This window comes from Orcinus orca, chromosome 15 (assembly GCF_937001465.1).
Source record: "Orcinus orca chromosome 15, mOrcOrc1.1, whole genome shotgun sequence".
Classification (NCBI taxonomy): domain Eukaryota; kingdom Metazoa; phylum Chordata; class Mammalia; order Artiodactyla; family Delphinidae; genus Orcinus; species Orcinus orca.
In genome coordinates, this window is record NC_064573.1 from 74,311,734 (window position 1) to 74,329,582 (window position 17,849).

The 17,849-nt window shown below is 45.3% G+C and overlaps 1 protein-coding gene across 4 annotated transcripts in view; it reads left to right on the forward strand.

Annotated features, from left to right (window-relative positions):
* The window catches only part of RPH3A (rabphilin 3A), a 286,320-nt gene that overhangs the window by 132,915 nt on the left and 135,556 nt on the right, over window positions 1-17,849 (forward strand). The window contains exon 1 of one of the 4 annotated variants that reach the window (XM_033408613.2): window positions 1,772-1,917. The exons of the other annotated variants lie outside the window; for them this stretch is intronic. The gene's annotated coding sequence lies outside the window, so the exon portion shown is untranslated. Of the gene's footprint in view, window positions 1-1,771; window positions 1,918-17,849 lie in introns of those variants that run through there. 4 annotated transcript variants of the gene reach the window in all.

Here is a 17,849-nt window from a genome sequence, read left to right on the forward strand (position 1 = left end):
AGAAAAATTTCCTCCTGGGATGATGGTTTCTTTCTCTACAATAGTTTGTCCTGAAGCCAGACCTTAGCCCAGTAGTTCAGTAAATGAAGACACATAGATACATAAAGTAGACCTACTATGGAAGAGGAAAACCAAAGTACTGCCTTTTCTCCTTTCAATTTATCTTCAAAGGCGGAAACCTTGATGTGGGTTTACTTTCAAATGCAGGCAAGATCCCCTCGAAGGTGGGGTGCTGTGTGTAGATTTTCCCTCTATTCTAGAAGCAGAATTTTCCTTCTATGCTGGTAACATAAAATTGGAAGTAGCAAATCATGGCAGCAGGAGAATTTAGCACCAGCTTCCATCAGCTCCCAAGTCACCAGACTTGTGGAAGACCCTGCCGCCACATCTGTGGGACAAAGTTAGCAGATCCCAGCTTTTAACTTCTTTCATGTTTTCATAACTTCTTGAACTCCTTTTGAAGCTTCTATTTCTTTACCCCCAAATCTGTCCTTACGGCAGGAGTAAAATAAAACTGGTAATCATGGATGAGCATTGCGAATGCCCTGAATTCGCATGCAAAATTTTTTGGGGTGCATATCCATATAAGAATTTTTTCTAGCAGTCATTACTTTGATTAGGAAACCAAAATGTTCTGAGACCCATAAAAGCTTAAGACCCAATGCCTTCTAGGTGGTTATTAACCATTAGACTGTTCCCAGGATTTAACCGTAAGAGGATTTCCCACCCACCTTGGGTGGAGTAGAGGAACACACTTGACTAGTTGCATTAATAGTCTGGGGTGGGGGCTAGTGAACTGCTCAGTTTATGACAACTTGCAATCTAGCTGGCTGTGGTCTCTTAAAATTAAGTTGAAGGACCTCCCTTTCAATTGCAATTCTGCTACTCACATCCTGTGTGAACATGGGGATGTTATTTAGCCTATCTGTGTGTTATGGGTTGAATTGTGTCTCCCCTTGCCTCCCAAATTCATAGGTTGAAGTCCTAACGCTTAGTACCTCAGAATGGGCCCTTATTTGGGGAGAGGGTCACTGCAGATGTAATTAGTTAAGATGCGGTCATACTGGAGTAGGGTGGGTCCCTTATCCAATTTGGCTGGTGTCCTTATAAAAAGGGAAAAAATTTGGACCCAGACACATACATGTGTGAGCACAGAGACGGAGACTGGAGTGATACAGCAGAAACCGAGGAACACCAAAGGTTGCTGGCAAACCACCAGAAGCTAGGGGAGAGGCACAGGACAGACTCTCCCTTACAGCCCTCAGAAGAAACCAACCCTGCCGACACCTTGATCTTGGACTTCTAGCCTCCTTAGCTGTGAGACAATAAATCACAATTGTTTAAGCCCCCCATCTGTTGTACTTTATTATGGCAGCCCTAGAAAGCTAATACACTGGGTGAGGCAGACACGAAGATGCATGATGAGATTTGCTTTCCAGCTGTAGGGAGTGTGGCCAGCAGACAGTCAGCCCTTCAGGGTCAGCCTCAGCTGCAGAGAGCCACCTTGCCTGAGGGCATGTCTTTCCTTGGGAAGTCAGCATTCAGCCTCTGAGCCAGGAGGGAGCATAAAGAACTGGCCATTTCAGCCCAATGTGGGATGACTCCCATGGACAGTATTTATCCCAGAGCTCTCCAGGGGCTTGGCCAAGGCTTTGCCGGGCTGGCAACGCAGACTGACATCTCTTTCTGCCCAGTCCTGCTTCCTCCCTCCTCCTTTGACAAGTGTTGATCCCTAGTAAACATCTTGAACCCCAAACTCCATTTCAGTGCCTGCTTTTGGAGACCCCAACTTGTGGCATAGGGCTTCAGTTTTCCCATCTGCATCCCCTGAAAATCCCTGGCACGGCCCTTCGCTGATGTTGGTGGAAGCTGGATCTCTGGCCATTCATTCCCTTCTCTACGCCACCCAAGAAGGAGGTAAGAACCGTGAAAAGGGCTTCCAACCCCAAGGGAAGAACCTAGCAGGGAATGAGGCTGGCTGTTTGTTCCAGGGCTGGTTTACTGGGCATCTGGGGCCTCAGTCAGTGTATTTACCAACTCCTGTAGGCTGCTACACCGCCCCCCACCCCCACCCCCGCCTGCTGGTGATAGGCTGAACAGGGAGGGCTTGGAGTACTTTGCTATGAAATTCTCTGCAGTTTCCTACAAGAAAGTAGTTGGGCAGTGTTCCAGAGTGATCTTGGCCTGTCATTAATCCTTTGTAAGAGTTCTGTGTTGGAGCTGGCTATATTTTGAGATGCTGAATATTGAGGATTGGGGAATACTAAAGTTTTCTTCACTTTGGGGTGGGAAGGAAGTTCTAAATTCTCTTGTTCATTTAATTTTACGGTACATTTGCATATGAGAGAGAGTGGGAGAGAAGGAGGGAGAAAGGGAGAGAGAGGGAGAAATTTCAAAGAGAGAGAGGAATATGTTAATACATACACGTGTAAGTTTCCACGTCTGTCTTTTTGAAGATTCAATGACAGGACGTTAGGCAGTCAGAGAGGTAGTGACAGTCATTTTATCCGTCCCCCAATGCATGCTGAAAACTGCCAGTCAAGTACAAAATCTATGACCTGTTATGCAGCATTTGAGCTTCAATAAATGTCCAGCTCTCTATTCCTATTAAATTTAGAGGAAATGCCTGTCTTTTAAAAGCGTAATCACCTGTGGATGCATTTTAGCAACTTCATAGCAAACGGTGAATCAGGAAAAGATTTCTTGATTTCCTTTCTCCACATCTCTGCTCTCTTGAAGAGTGTCTCGACAGACTCTTGGCTTCTCCCAGTTGGTGTGGTTTGTGTGACCTCTCTCCCCTTCCCTCCTCCTAATTTATCAGTCTCCATGATACCAGATGGAGGTATCATGTCATACCCATTTGGGGGATTTCTCCCTTGAAGATTTTCTAATTAAGTCTTTAGAAAAAAATGACATTTCATGAGGGAGAAGTTTTCTTTTGGTTCCAAAGACAGCAAGTATTTCAATAAAATTGGTACATCCCTTGTATTTTTTTCTCTCTCTTTCTCTTGCCCAGTGAGACGGTGGGGAAAAAAATCCATGAGGCAGCTACATATTTTGTGTGTTTACTTGATTGCTTTGACAGGTTTCCAGTGGGCTGTGAAAAGTCTCAAGCTCATTTCTCGGGTTCAGGCTTCAGTCAGATAAATAGGTTTGAATAAACATCCTTTTAAACTCTTTATCAGCTCAGCAGTGACTCCTTTCAAAATGACCTTTCGTGTTACCTGATTGGCATTCTTGGTTCGAGGTAGGTCCCACTGAGGCTCCTTAGGGCGACACTCAAGGGAAAACCTGGGTCTGGGGAGTCAGACGGCTGTGGTGCTTACCTTGGCTTATTTGTGAGATTGGGGCTTGATTTTGAGGCTCAGTTTGGAGGTGGAGGATGGCAACATTCATTTCCAAAGATGTAGCACCTCAGACTTTGCAGTCCCACACACTTGGGCTTGCATCTCAGCTCAACTTTTGCTGGAGGTGTGACTGTTGCAAGCCTCATATTTCTCATCTGCAACATGGAATGAATAATTCCTGCCCCTAAGGTGGCAGTGAGAATGCAGTGAGTTCATGCAGGTGCATGCTCTTAGCACAGTTAAATGGAGATGAGCTGGCAGGATGTTTATTAAGGAGACCTCTCGGGATCAACACCAGTGGAAGGGAGGGGACGTGAGCAGGAGAGAGCAGAGGGAGAAGTTGAAGCTGCAACAGGGGCCCAATGATTGCTCCAGCTGAGCTCACAGAGAGCTCGGGAGCTAGAATGGCCAATGGGTCTGTATCCTGCACATCCATCAATCACTGGTGTGGGCCACCCTGGGATGCCTGTGATCTCGGGTGAGGTGGCTCTGCAGCTTGGGTGGCACATCCTTCCTTGTAGGGGGATCGGGGGGGCACATCCCCATGTCCACCATAGCTCTCAGTAGATGTTGGCTGCTCTTGTTATTACTGGGTCTGTTACTAAAAAGCAATTTGACTTCTGAATGTTTTTCGCTTCTGTAAGATGCTGAGCACTGTCCTAGCTGAACACTATATTACAGTCATCAATTTAGTCACTTATGTAACAAATATGTATTGAGCGACTCCTACAATGTTCAAGCCACCATGCTGGGAGCTGGGACACCTCCACTTGCTTGTGTGCATCTCACATTAGAGATGAAGGTCTTATGTTCTGCAAGGTCAATTCATGTGATGCGTAGACCAGGATGATTCCATGCTACAGGGAAGGAAACAAACTTTTAACACATGTGCACACACACACACACACACTCACACACACATAGGTGTGTCAATGAGTCCTCCAAGAAGCAGACACTGAGACAGAGTTAGGGGTACAAGAGGTTTACTGGGGGGTTAACGCCAGTGAAAGATAAAGGGAGAGAAAGCTGGATAGGCATAGAGAGCCTCAGGCCATGATGCAGATCTGCTCAAATACTGGCCAATCCAATGGGGGGCCCTGGAGTAAAGATCGCCCATTAGAGGGAACCCTATGTTGGACAGAAATGGCCAAGCCCTGGTACCCCTGCCATGCTCAGTCATTGGCTGGGGCTGCCTGAGAAGAAGGTGGCCTTGGCTTGAATGCTGCAGTCGATCCTGAAGTTTCTCAAAGTTGAAGGAAATACTTTCTTGAAGGAAAATCTGAGCAGCACATCTCCACGGCTGCCACATGAGGATTAGAGGAGGGCATATATGCACATAGCAGGTATGGCAGACACATAGAAGGACCTTGAGAATTTTTCCTTCCCTTGCACCTTTTTCTTTTGTGGTTATGGAACTTGCAACAAGGAATAGGAGAGTATGAAAGGTCATGCAGCGTTAGGTGGCTTGGTAAAGAGGATATCATCACTATAGAATCTATTGAGTGTTTATTACATGCCAACCACTGTACTGAGCAATTTACACACATGGTCGCCATGAATCCTTACACAACTCTTTGAATTAGAGACCTTATTATTCCCATTCTACAGATGAGGAACATGAGGACCACAGGAGATGTCACTTGCCCAAGTCATATGGTGAATGAATCCACCACACTCCTGAAATGGAAACTCTACTGTTTGTGGCCCTGGCTGCCGCAGAGCAGAGATAAAGGCCTCAGGAAAATCACTCAAGGAGAACACAAGATCTGAGAGCACAGTATTGGTTATGTGGGCTGATGGCAAAAATGGCAAGCGGCCAGTTTGCTGGGAGGCTGTGGGGTCTCCGTGACCCCTGGTAGGCTGTAAATCTTGCCCCTTCCACTGTGACCCTAAAACCACTTTGCAGACACAGTTGATAGAAAGGAAGGGAGAAGGCATGGAGAGTGTTGAGGACAGACAGAACCGTAGAAACTTCTTTGTGTCTGTGTGTGAGCCGCTAAGGAGAACTCAAATTAGACTTTCTTACCTCCCTCATTAAGGGAGCAGGAAAAAGTCTCTTCCAGATAAAAATGGCTGGAAATGCTCGGGGTGGGGGCTGGGATGGGGGCAGGGGTTGGAAGTCTGCTGTGCTCTTTCCTGTTAGAGTCAGGATTTCCCAGGCGGGGCAAGCATTGTCACTGCCGTGTCCACAAAGGCTGATGGCGTTTTGAATATGTGCCTGGCAGAGTCTGGGACGGAGAACAACACTTTGTGGTTGGGCCTGCTGGAGATTAGATGCCCAGAATTAGGATTAACTACAGGCTGGGGCAGAGAAGGTGTGGGGAACCGGCCTGGCTTTATGGCCTCTTATCCCTGGCTTTGCTCATCCTCCCTTAATTTTTCATACAATATTATCATTCAGTTCTGACCTGCCTATTGTCTACCCTGTTCAAGTACCTTAAAAGGCTCCCCACTGTTTATAGGATGAAATTCAAACTACTTAGTTGGGCCCATTGGAATGCAGCCCTACCCTACTTTATTACTCATACTGAGTTGCTCCCATTCTCTGAACATGCCTTGCCCTTTACTTGCCTCTTTGATTTTGGATAGGCTGTTCCCTCTGCCTAGAATGCCCTTTTCCCTCCTTTTTTACCTAATAAACTCCTACACATCCTTCAAAGCCCATCTCAAATTCACCATGACTTCGACTCCTTTAGCCTAGGGTTTTCCAACCTTAGCACATTTTGGGATGGACATTTCTTTGTTGTGGGGGCTATCCTGGGCATTGTGGGGTGCTGAGAAGCATCCCTGGCCTCTACACACTAGATACATCTACTTCTACCAGTTGTGATAACTAAAAATGATTCCAGACATTGCCTAGTGTCCCCTGGGGGGCGAAATCACCCCTGTTTGAGAACATTGCTTAACCAGTGTTAGCTGCTGCTTCTGTGTTTACATGGCACCTTGTCCAAGGACCTTATCTCACTGAGCTCTAATTATTTGCTTATCTGTCTACCCCCTTACCAGACTAAAAGCTCCTTCAAGCTGGGGACTTTGTTTTATCCACTTTGGTGGCCTCAGCTCCTTGTACTGGGCCTGGCACATAGTAAGTGCTGCATGAATATTTGTTGAACACACAAAGAAATGTGACATGGAGTTGGGGGACAGAAGATATCTATACACATGTTTTTCCATAAAGCCAAGGACAATTAATTACCCTTGCTATGATAATAGTAACCACCTCATGGAGTTGTATGGGTTGAATGACTTAAAAAATTTAAAGCTCTCAGGATAAGACCCGATATATAGTAGGTGCTTAATGTATGTTAGCTTTTGTGGCTATTGTTATTTTTCTTAACTCTTCAGAGCTCTCTCTTTCAGAAAGGCTGGTCATTTGAGGGTCACTCATGGCATGGATAAGGTGGAAATGGTGGTGAGATTCCTTTTGAGACTGGGCACATGTAAATTTAGGCTACTTAAAAGGAAGTACTTCTTTATAAAGTGAGTTGTAAATAGATATTATGCCAAGAGATGATATGCAGACATCATGTTTAAGGGTGAGGTCTCTTGGCCAAACTAACTGGGCTGGTATATGAGACCATTACTTACTTAGCCTCAGTTTCCTCATCTGTAAAATAGGGATAACAATAGTGTGTACCTTGTAGGGTTGCTATGAAGGTGAAATGAATGAACTTATATAAAATGACACATAGGAATACTCTACAAGTCGTAACTGTCACTGTCATCATCATTATTATTATTTTTTGATATATTCTTGAATGATGGCTCCCAGGTAGATTTTCCCCTAAGAGAAGCTGGAATGTTTTGGGAATGTTTGGGAAGCATAGACATACCACTACTCCCCATTTCAATCCCAGGCAGACATGACTAGTTGATCGTAGTATCTCTGTGTGTCTTCTCTTCTTATAAGGACACCAGTCATTGGACTTAGGGCCACTCTAATCCCATATGATATCTTGCTAACCAATTACATCTGCAAAGACTCTATTTCCAAATAAGATCACATTCAGAAGCTCCAGGTGATCATTCATGTGGTGGAGGGGGATACGATTCACCATGGTACAGAGAGTAAGCATTTTCAAGATTATATTTTGAGTAGCACTGTTTTAGATGGTTCCTCCCTTCTGACTCAACTGCATGAGTGTGGAGGGGGCAAGGAGAGGCCCCTGTGGAAGGTGAGTGGTGGTGACGTTTGGGGATCTACACTACCTCCAGCCCAATCAGAAAGAGCAGGTGACTCACCCCATCACAGCAGAGCAGTTCAGGCAGCTTCGTGCTGAATGTCCCCACCTCATACATTTCATTCTCTTAATGGTGCCTTGTGTTTCCCTGTTTCCCTTCTAAAGTAAACGCTCGCAACAGATCTGCAGGTTCTGGGAGTTGGGTTTCTTTGCTTTAGGTGTTTGGCTTTCTCTTTCCTTCCTAGTGAATAATTTTCTAAGGAAAGCAAAGGAGGGCCACAGCGTGAGGTAAATGCACTCACTAAGTAGAAGAAGCCAGAATAAACAGAATTTACAGCATCCCTAGTTATTCTTTCCTGGGAGCTGGTTGTAACTGTTAGTCAGCTTGAGTAAGTCTGCTTGATAGCAGAGGGGTCTCTGAGAGAATGCCCAGGACAGCTCTGTAGACGTGACTGAGAAATGAATTTTTCTTCTCTGCCAGTCTTCTCCTCATGAGAGCCCCCCTGCCTGTAAATAAAATGATAATCCTGAGAGTAGGCTACATAATATTGATGGTAGTGGTGGTATAATTAGGTCCAATTTTTGGAATACTTGCTGTGAGCCAGGTGCTCTGTAAATTTTAAATCAACTTTGTGAGGTTGTGTATTTCTATTATCCATTTTCCAGAGGAGAAAACGGAGGCTCAGAGAGGTGAAAATATTTTTTTAAAGTCACACAAGGAGCTGTCCTTTGAGACGGGGTTGGAACGCATGACTCTGAGTGACTCCCTTGCGTCTATAGGGAGCATTGCTCAGAATCTAGGAGGGTCATCTGAGCCTCCCCTGTTTCCATGTGGGACTAAGGTGCTACCCTTAAGAAATTTAAAGTTGGCTGCTGTGTTCTTCCATGAAAGGAGCTGTGATTTACTGGGATGGTGCAGACCTGGGTCAAATTGTGGCTAAGGCACTTACTAGTGCTCCTGGTCCTGGGAGCTCATCCCTATGGGCTACATTTCCCAGACTTCCTTGTTAGCTGGCTTTCTGCTGGGTCTGGCCAATGGGAGGCATTGGCGTTACACTAAAATGTGGGAGGAGGGGGAGAAACTAGGGTGTTTCTCCCCCTCCTCCTCTGCTTCCTTCAAGATTCCAGCTTCTGCCAGGTGAACCTATTCCCAGGGGCCTGGAAATACGACCTCCTCCCTCCATCCCTCTAGCCTAGGAGTAGAGCATCTTTCTGCTATCGCTAATCTCTGGGCAGCCTCACCATCCTTGCTCCCTCTTCACTCATGTAACCAATTTCCTGCGTTAAATTCTCTCTGTTGTAAATACCTAAAATCCTGACTGAGACACAAGCTAAGTAACTTCACTTCTCTGAGCCTTGGTTTCCCTATCTGTAAAATGGTAATAATAATCGTACCTACGATGTAATGCATTTGTGAGGATTAAATGAGATAATTTTAGTTAAACCTTTGGTTCAGTTTCTGGCATAAAATAAGAATGGTTTTCCCAGCTCGGAGACCCTAGGCAAGAGTTTCAGCAGTTTAAGCACAATTAATTCTATAGTTAGCCACAGAGCCTTATTTTGCTTTACTTTTCTGAAAAGCATTGGTTCTGGGTATACATATTAATGTCTCCAGAAAAACACATTCCAGTGACTAAGACTTGGGGTTTAATCTAATGTCTTTGCCCCTTTCTTTTTCTTCCCTTCTCCACCTCAAGGAGGGGGCAAGCCAGCAGCTTTTCTTACCACCATGCATAGACAGGTGGATACAGAGAAAATGCTGAACTTTCAGAATTTCTTGGGGCTCCTGAAAGCCTGCATGTCATCATGAAACATAAGCTCATCTCATAAATACGTCTTTCATAGAAGCTTCAGTTACTGATGCCAAGTGTCAACATATCAGATTGTTGGCTAATTTTAGCCTTCTCACTGACTGTCTCTATCTCACAGACGTGTAATTAACACCCCAGTTCAGCAGAGATTCAGACACATCTCTGCTTTGCATTATGATTGTGAGGCCTTGACCATTAATGCTCAAGTTCGAAGTCTGAAAGTGCCACCTGCATGTACCATTTGGATGTCTCTTGTTCCTCCACACTTTGGGGGCTACTTGTCCCTTTAAAATCAAAATGAAAATGGCCCAAGCTCCCATCCCATGTATTGTGGGAAGTCCAATGCCTTCTTGGGTATATCTGAGAATTCTCAGAGGGCTTTTGTACTCTTGATCACTTCTTGTTTGGAGTTCTAAGTGGCTTCATGTGCCATGTGTCTTGCCGCCTGAAGCTGTTGTTTTCTCTTTGCTGTGCTTTGAACACACTCCCTCTCCTCTATGCCTTAAAGAATTACCAAAATAGGTGAGTTGTGTGTAATGGACTTTTTACTGAAGTTTTGAGCGTGTCTGAGCTGGACCAGAGCTCAAAACAGAATAGAAAACAGGTTGAAATAAAATGTTCAGTGTTGTACATTTCCTTAGCCTCTCCCACTACATGGACTTTCTCATCAATTGTCTTTCTTCCTGGGCTCCCACCTGCTGCCATGTTGCTAAAGTTCCTTGCTTCTTAATCTCTCTCTTCTCATTTTCTCTCATTTTGTTTTGCTTCTAGCCTCCAAACTCATGCTACTTTCGCACTGAAGGTGAAAAACGTCTTTCCTCCCACTGGAATTCCTCATAGGCATAGAGCTGTTTTTATTTAAAAAATTGTTCGAATGAGTGTTTGGGGGAGAGGATGAGCTTTCTGTCCACACGTTGTAGGACTTACTCCAAAGCTTTAAGGAGGATGTAGGAGGAAAGAGACAGGAGGAGGAGAAGAGGTGCCTCAGCAAGTCGGACAGAGGCATGGGGCACTTGAAGACCCAAGTGAGAGCCCAATAAATCTTTTTGTTACCGAATCTAAGCTCTTACTGCTAGCCACAGGACAGGCCAATAAGCTGAGAGACAAGGTATTGGGGCAAGGAATAGGGACTTTATTTGCAAAGCCAGCAGACCGAGAAGATGGAGGACTAGTGTCCCAAAGAACCATCTTACCCAATTTAGGATTCTTTTATACTAAAAGGGGAGGGGGTGCAGACTTCTTGCTGCCAGCCAGACCCCAGAGGGGATGTGATAATCCTTTGTTCCTGTAGCTCTCCACATAGGTTTGGTCACAATGTTTCTATAACCTTCAACAGGGCAAATGTTATTTTCTGTTATGCAACTTTTTATCTCTATATGAATGGAAGGTGTTATGCCTTTAAAGGTCAAGCCTAGGAGACAGAGCCTTGAGAAAGGGCTATTATGTATATTTCAGGCTACAGGTAACATTCTTTTACTGATTGAGGAGACAAAGGTGCAGAGCCAGCACGATTAAGCACAGGCAGTGGAGCACAAAAGTTAGAGCTAAAGAATAGATGCAACATGGAGTCAGGTTTGTTCTTCTCTGTTATGTTTTGGGAGTGGTGATGTCTACAGTGACCACCAACCACTGTTCATGTTGCTGTGATGTACACCTCTTCTTTGTGCCCCCTGTGGAATATTCAGTTAAAGATTACATTGTTAAGAAATTCTTGCTGTGGGTATATTCTTTTGAGGATTTGAAGAGGTGACAAGGATACCAATATAAAAAGTCTATAATGTTCATGTATTTGAGGAAGCATCTACAGCACCAGGAGCCAGGATGCTGAGAGGACTGTGAGGAAATTAGCCTCTGGGATGTGTGGAAATCTAGGGGTGAGAATGTTCTAGAATGTGCAGAAGTCTAGGGATGAACCTTTGGACTTCTTCAGAGTCTGTAACAGTCAGGGTTCCAGCAAGAAACAGTTGGCATTCTCAGACTGGGTTACTCAAGGAGCTATTTTAATTTAGGGCTATTTCCAAAACTGTGAGCAGAGTTGGAGAAATCATTAGGAAATAGTGCTGTATCCTGGGGGTTATTATCAGTGTGTGTGTGTGTGTGGGGGGGGTGTCATTATCCCTCCAGGTCTGAAGGAGGAAGTTGGGTTCTTTGTTGGGTAAATACCGCTCCTGACATCACAGTGCTGTGAGGAACAAGGGAGCTGTGGGGTGGCACGATGCATGCGTATTAGTTTCTTATGGCTGCTGTAACAAATTATCACAAATTTAGCGGCTTGAAACAATGCAGATTTATTATCTTAGAGTCATGCAGGCCAGAAGTCCAAAATGGGTCTCATGGGGCGAAAATCAAGGTGTTGGCAGGAAGCTCTAGGGGAGAATACATTTCCTGTCTTTTCCAGCTTCTACCCATATTCTCAGAGCCCACAGCCAACAGTCATATCTTTGCAACCTCTTGCTTTTGTCATTTCCTCTCCTACTTCCTCTTCTGGAGTCAAATCTCCCTCTGCCTCCCCCTTGCGATTACATTCAGGGCTCACCCGGACAATCCAGGATAAAGATGCAGGTCTGGGGACTGGTGAGATTTCATGGGGAGATGTGGGTGAGATTTCCTTCTGGTGTGCCTTCGTCAGCACTTTCTAATAATGGCACACACAAGCTTTCACACTCAGTCTTTGAGCCTGATTATCTTGGAAACTCCCACAGTGGCTAGCGCTGGCCTTGCACATAGTATGTGTTAATTAAATTTTTAGTGACTCAGACTGAACTTGGCAAAACCACTTGATCTTGACAGTTCTAGGCTTCAGTTTCCTCATTTGTAAAACAAAAGGATTACACTAGGGCACTAACATCTCTGTCTTTCTCAGTCGTATTTAGAACCTTGCTGCTTTGCTTGGAGGGCATTTCCCAGTGAGACCCACATTTGGAAGTTAGACTGAAACACTGAGGATCTCATCCAACTCTGAGATGTTTAGCTTTAGAGCTGCCTCTAATATCCTTATGCACCAGAGACTGTGCTCAGGCCTTGCAGTGGGTTACCTCATCAAATCTGCACAAAAATCCCATGAAGCCAGGCACCATCGGTAGTCTCATTTTAGAAATGAGGAAACCGAGGCTCAGAGAGTCAGGTGGCTTGCCCATGATCACATAGTCAGGGTATAATAGAGCTGGGATTTGAAGTTCCCCCCCACCCCTAAAACCAGCCCTTACCCTCTGCTTTAATGTTCAGATTCTTCTAGTTTTTTTTTAAACCACTAAATACCTCAGTGTGTATTGCAGGAAAAAGGGTGTTCTCTTACATAACCACAATTCAATTTTCAAAAGCCGGAAATTTAACATCTCTATAACATTATTATCTAATCCACAGTCCATTTTCAAATTTTGTCAACTGTCTCAGTAATATCTTTTCATTCTCTGTCCAGAATCCAATCTAGGATTCTGCATTACATTGAGTTTTCATGTCTTTTCAGCCTTCCCTATTCTGGAGTAACTCCTCGGCCCTCCTCTGTTTCTTGACCTTGACACCTTCAGAGCATTCAAGCCTGTTATTTTGTAGACTGTCCCTCAGTCTGGGCTTCCCTGATGCTTCACTGTTGTCAAGAGTGAGGCTGTGTACTTTCAGCAGGAATAATGCAGATGTGGTGCTGAATTCTCAGTGCATTGTATCGGGAGGTGCATGCTGTCGGCTTGTCCTGCTCCTGGTGAGGGTCACCTTGATCACTTGGTTAACATGGTCAACAGGTTTCTCCACTGTAAGGTTACTATTTTCCCCTTTGTAATCAATTAATAAGTCAATTGTGGGGAGATACTTTGAGGCTATGTAAATCTCTTGCTATTCATCAATGTTTACCTCTTAGTTTTAGCATCCACTGAAGGTTTTCTAACTCCATCATTCCTTTTACATTTCATTGTTGCATTCTCCTATAAGGAGGAGCTTCTTTTCTCCCCGTTTATTCATTTATTCACATTTGCTTTATTGAAATGGGCTCACGGAGCCATCCCAGTCTTTATGAATTTGATCTCCCAACTGGTTGTTTTCCCAGATGTGCTGTCACTTCCTCATTTGTTCCCATTACCAATTCACCTCTTTTATCCTTTGAAAATCCAAAGTCCTCTCACTGTCCAGAAGTATTCGGTTTTAGCTAGAAAGGAGCAAATTCCCAGACTTCCGCCCTAAGAAGGAGGAGGGAGAGGAGCGAACGTCTGGGGATTTTTCGGAACCATCATCAAGCCCTGGGGAAGCTTGGGCTGGTTCCAGAATGTCTAGGAGCCAGGCTGCTCACACCATTCTCCTCCAGCACATCACTGTCACTTAGCCTGTCACTGTGGGCAGGGGTGGGGGCGTGGGGGGTGGCCACCAAACTCTGTGGTTTCCTGGGGGTTGGCCACCTCTATGTGCCAGTCTCTCCTTCCTCTGTTTGTGGTTGTGGAACTGTGGGTGCCTCTACAAGGGGCACAAAATTTATGAGCTTCCCTGGGGAATGCAGCAAGGCTATTTTAGACCCATCCTGCTGGCTTTCTCTTCCTAAAGATTTAATCCAGGTGAGGTTCAATCCCCTTGTATCCTGTTCTTCCTTGCCATAGTACTCGTTATGTCTTTAACATCTTTTCCTTTCTTCCTCTCTCCCTTCCTCCCTCTCCTCCCTCTCCTCCTCCCTTCCTCCCTCCCTCCCTTCTTTCCTCCCTCTCTCTCTCCCTACATTCTTCATTCCTTCCTTCTATCCCTCTTTCCCCCTCCTCCTTCCTTCCTTTAACAAGTCAATGCTCTTGAACACCTACTATGTGTTCATCTGTGAATAAGACTGCTCTCAAGCTCTCCTGTGAAAAACATCCATTAAACAATCTCACAGTTAAATATAGGATCACAGACCTCAGTAAGTGCTGCCACAAAATGCCAGAGTAGGAAAGTACTCACTCATTTTACAAATGAAGAAACTGAGGCGCAGACCCCACAGCCGCCCAGAGTCAGAGAGGGTCTAGAACTCAAGTCTCCTGACGCCCACTCCTGCCCTCTATCCCTCAACCCAAGCCCCAGGCTGTGAATTACAAACCTCACTGCTGGCTCTGCCCCAGCCAAGCAGGGACTTGCTCTCAGGCTAATTAAAGGTGCTCTTTTCATAGAGGAGAAATCTCTGGGAGTTGCAGGAGATCAAATATTTACCTTCTCAACAAAGCAAGGCAAGCTTAAGTAAATTGGACATCTGTCTCCCATGTACAAATAAGGCCTGCGAGGGTGTCGGATCAGGGGGAGGTGGCCCTGCAATGCTGTCACATTGTCCCTGTCAGATCTTTCTATCTTTCTGGTCTGCTGTTTCTCTGGCTCTGTCTTTGTCTGTTTCTATCTCTGAGAGTTTCTCTGCCTTGCTCTGTCTCCATCTCTCTGTTTCTGCCAGTTTCTTTTTCTCTCTGGATTTCTCTTGGTCTCAGTCTCCCTCTGTCTCTGTCTTACCACTCATCACCCCCAGCCTCCCGCTCTGTGCTCAGCCACCCCCAATTACTGGAAACTCCCCCAAAGTGCCACCTTCTCCCACCGTCATGGCTGTTGCGTGACACGTTTTTCCCCTTTCCAGGAGCACCGATAACTGTGGCCCCTCCCCAAATTTCTGCCTGCCTTATTCATCCTTAGGTCTGAATTTAAATGCCACCTTATACTTTGAAGAGCCTAAACTCCAAGAGGACAGGGATTTTTGAGTCTTTCCTTCACTGCTGTATCCCTCGCAACTTTTAAATTCTTATTTATTTATTTATGTTTGGCTGTGTTGGGTCTTCGTCGCTGCGCGTGGGTTTCTCTAGTTGCAGTGAGCGGGGCTACTCTTTGTTGTGGTGCACGGGCTTCTCATTGCAGTGGTTTCTCTTCTTGCAGAGCATGGGCTCTAGGCGCGTGGCCTTCAGTAGTTGCAGCACGCGGGCTCAGTAGTTGCAGCGTGTGGGCCGTAGAGTGCGTGGGCTTCAGTAGTTGCGGTATGTGGACTTCAGTAGTTGTGGCGCATGGGCTCAGTAGTTGTGGTGCACAGGCTTAGTTGTTCTGCAGCATGTGGGGTCTTCCCGGACCAGGGATTGAAACAGTGTCCCTTGCATTGGCAGGCGGATTCTTAACCACAGTGCCACCAGGGAAGTCCCCCTTGCAACTTTTAAAAGGGATTTGTATGACGATAACTTCTTTACTGATTTCATTAATTGCTTACTGATTTCAGTAATTGCATCTAGAACAGTGCCTGGTGCAAGGTAAGTGCTCAGGAAGTATTTGTTGAATGAATGAGTGTGTGAATAAGCCCGAGGCCCTCCCTGATCTCTGCCCCCCCTTATCTGGATCTGTGCTCCCACAGCATCTGCTGCTATTGCTGTCATAGTCTTTATTATAATTGCTTGCTGTATTTGTTGGGCTGTTGTAACAAGATCGTAACAGTAGTTCAGAGGTGACTGATCTAGGTCCATAAGTGGTCCTCACAGTCACAGACCCATTCACCTGGGCTGACAGTGGCTCCGCCATCCTCAACACGTGGCAACAGGGATCAAGGAACATAGAAGTGCAGATCTGGCGTGTTTCATAGGTCACCGCTGGAAGTGACACAGGTGGCTTCTGCTCACATGCTATTGGCCAGAATTCAGATTCGTGGCTCCATCTACCTGTGAAGGATGATGGGAAATTTAGTCCAGCATGCGCCCTGGAAGATGGTGGGGAGGGGAACAGGTTTGGTGGATAGCTAGCAGCTGTGGCCACATCTGGTTATCTTCTTGAATCCCTCACTGAGCTATAAGCCCTGTGAGGACAGGGAATATGTCTGTCCTGGTCATCCTTGTGTCCCTAGTAGCTAACCCACAGCCTGGCTCATTGTAGAGCAGCTATTCCCAAACTTGCCTGCACACTGGAATCATCCAGGTGTATTTAAAACATCCTGATGCCTGGCTCTCACTCCTGAACATTCTGGTGTGATTGGCGTAATGTAAGACCTGGGATTTTTAAGCTTCCGAGGTGATTCTAAAGTGTAGAAAGATTTAAGAATCACAGCTGTTGAACGCCAACATAGAATGCATGTTTGAATGAAGAAATGACCAGATCTGCCGCCAGGTGGTATTACCCTGTGCCAGCAGTTACAAACGGATATTCTGGGAGATGATGTGTTTTGTTTGGCTGGTATGGAGCTTAAATCTTTTATTTAAAAAATTATGTCAGTTACCAAGATTTAAAAGCTGGAAGATATTATGTAACACTTTTTCATATCACACTTTGGACTTGTGGTCTCTCTTAAAAAATTTAGGTAGTCTGTCAGTGCTGGGATGGTTGGGATGGGCAAGGGCTCACATGTTTGCCAGGCCCCTCCACTCCCTGAGGTTCACCTCCCATCTCCTTCGCCCATTGCCTATGTGGAGCTTAAAGGCATTTACATTTGCTACTCTTGGTCTAAGTAACCTTCTGTGTGTTATCTCAAGAATTCCAGTTCATCCCAGAATTAATCTCCTCTGAGCTAGAGAGAGAGAGGGAGAGAGAGAGAGAGAGAGAGAGAGAGAGGGAGAATATGATGTGTTTTCAAGGTCATTCTAGGCCAGGCATTATTCCTGCCTCTGCCTTCAATCCATTTGGCCGAACAGCCTGCAGCCCTGCCTACTGGGAACAGAACTATGTTTTGTCTGTTTCATCAGTGCTCTGGGTGTGGGCATAGGGTTTAGTGGGACAAACACTGAGCTGGGAGTTAGGACGCTTTGGCTCTGTACTACCTCACTTAGTAAACTTAGAGATTTCTCTTTCCTGGCCTTCAGTTCTCTCATTTGTAAAAGGAGGCAGTTGAATTCAATCATCTTTTACTTCCTTTCCTACTCTCAGACTCAGAGAATTGGGCCCCATTTTAAAGAGTCTAGAGGTTTTTCTCTTCAAAAAGGACCATTTCTGAGCTAGAAATCTGCTTAGTTTATGGCTCATCCCTGAAAGAAAGCTGCTCACACATCTTTTTCAGATAGAAGTCAGCCACTTGCCAATGCTGCATCCAGCCATGCAAAAAGCTACATGGCAATTAATTATGTATAAATGATTGTCATACAAATCACATTAACAGGTGCAAAAGGAGACATCTTCTGGGAGTGAACTTAAAAATTAATGTGTGGCATCTTTTGAGGAAGGGCTTCCTTTTTACCTCTCCACCAGACTTATAGTTTGTTTATAGCAAACACTCCCAGAAAGAGATATATTAAAAAACCCCAATCTACCATGGGCTGAGTCAGTTTTTAGAGTTCTTTCTCTTTTTCCTAAAGGAATCTCACCAAGGAGTCCAGATGTTTATATCTGCGTGACAGCCTCGCGATGGGGTGCTTAATAATGCATTCTTGTCTGGTCACCGTTGAGGTAGCTGTGCATGCAAAGTGGCTTCCGAAGGAAGGGGGCCTCCTTTCTCCTTCACACTGAAGGTGAAGGAGGTAGCTTAGGGGTAGATATTGTTCTTTCATCAGTGTGGAGAGCTGCCACATGAACATCTATCTTCCATAGTAACACTGCACTTTTATCTTTGTAGAATGTGCTTA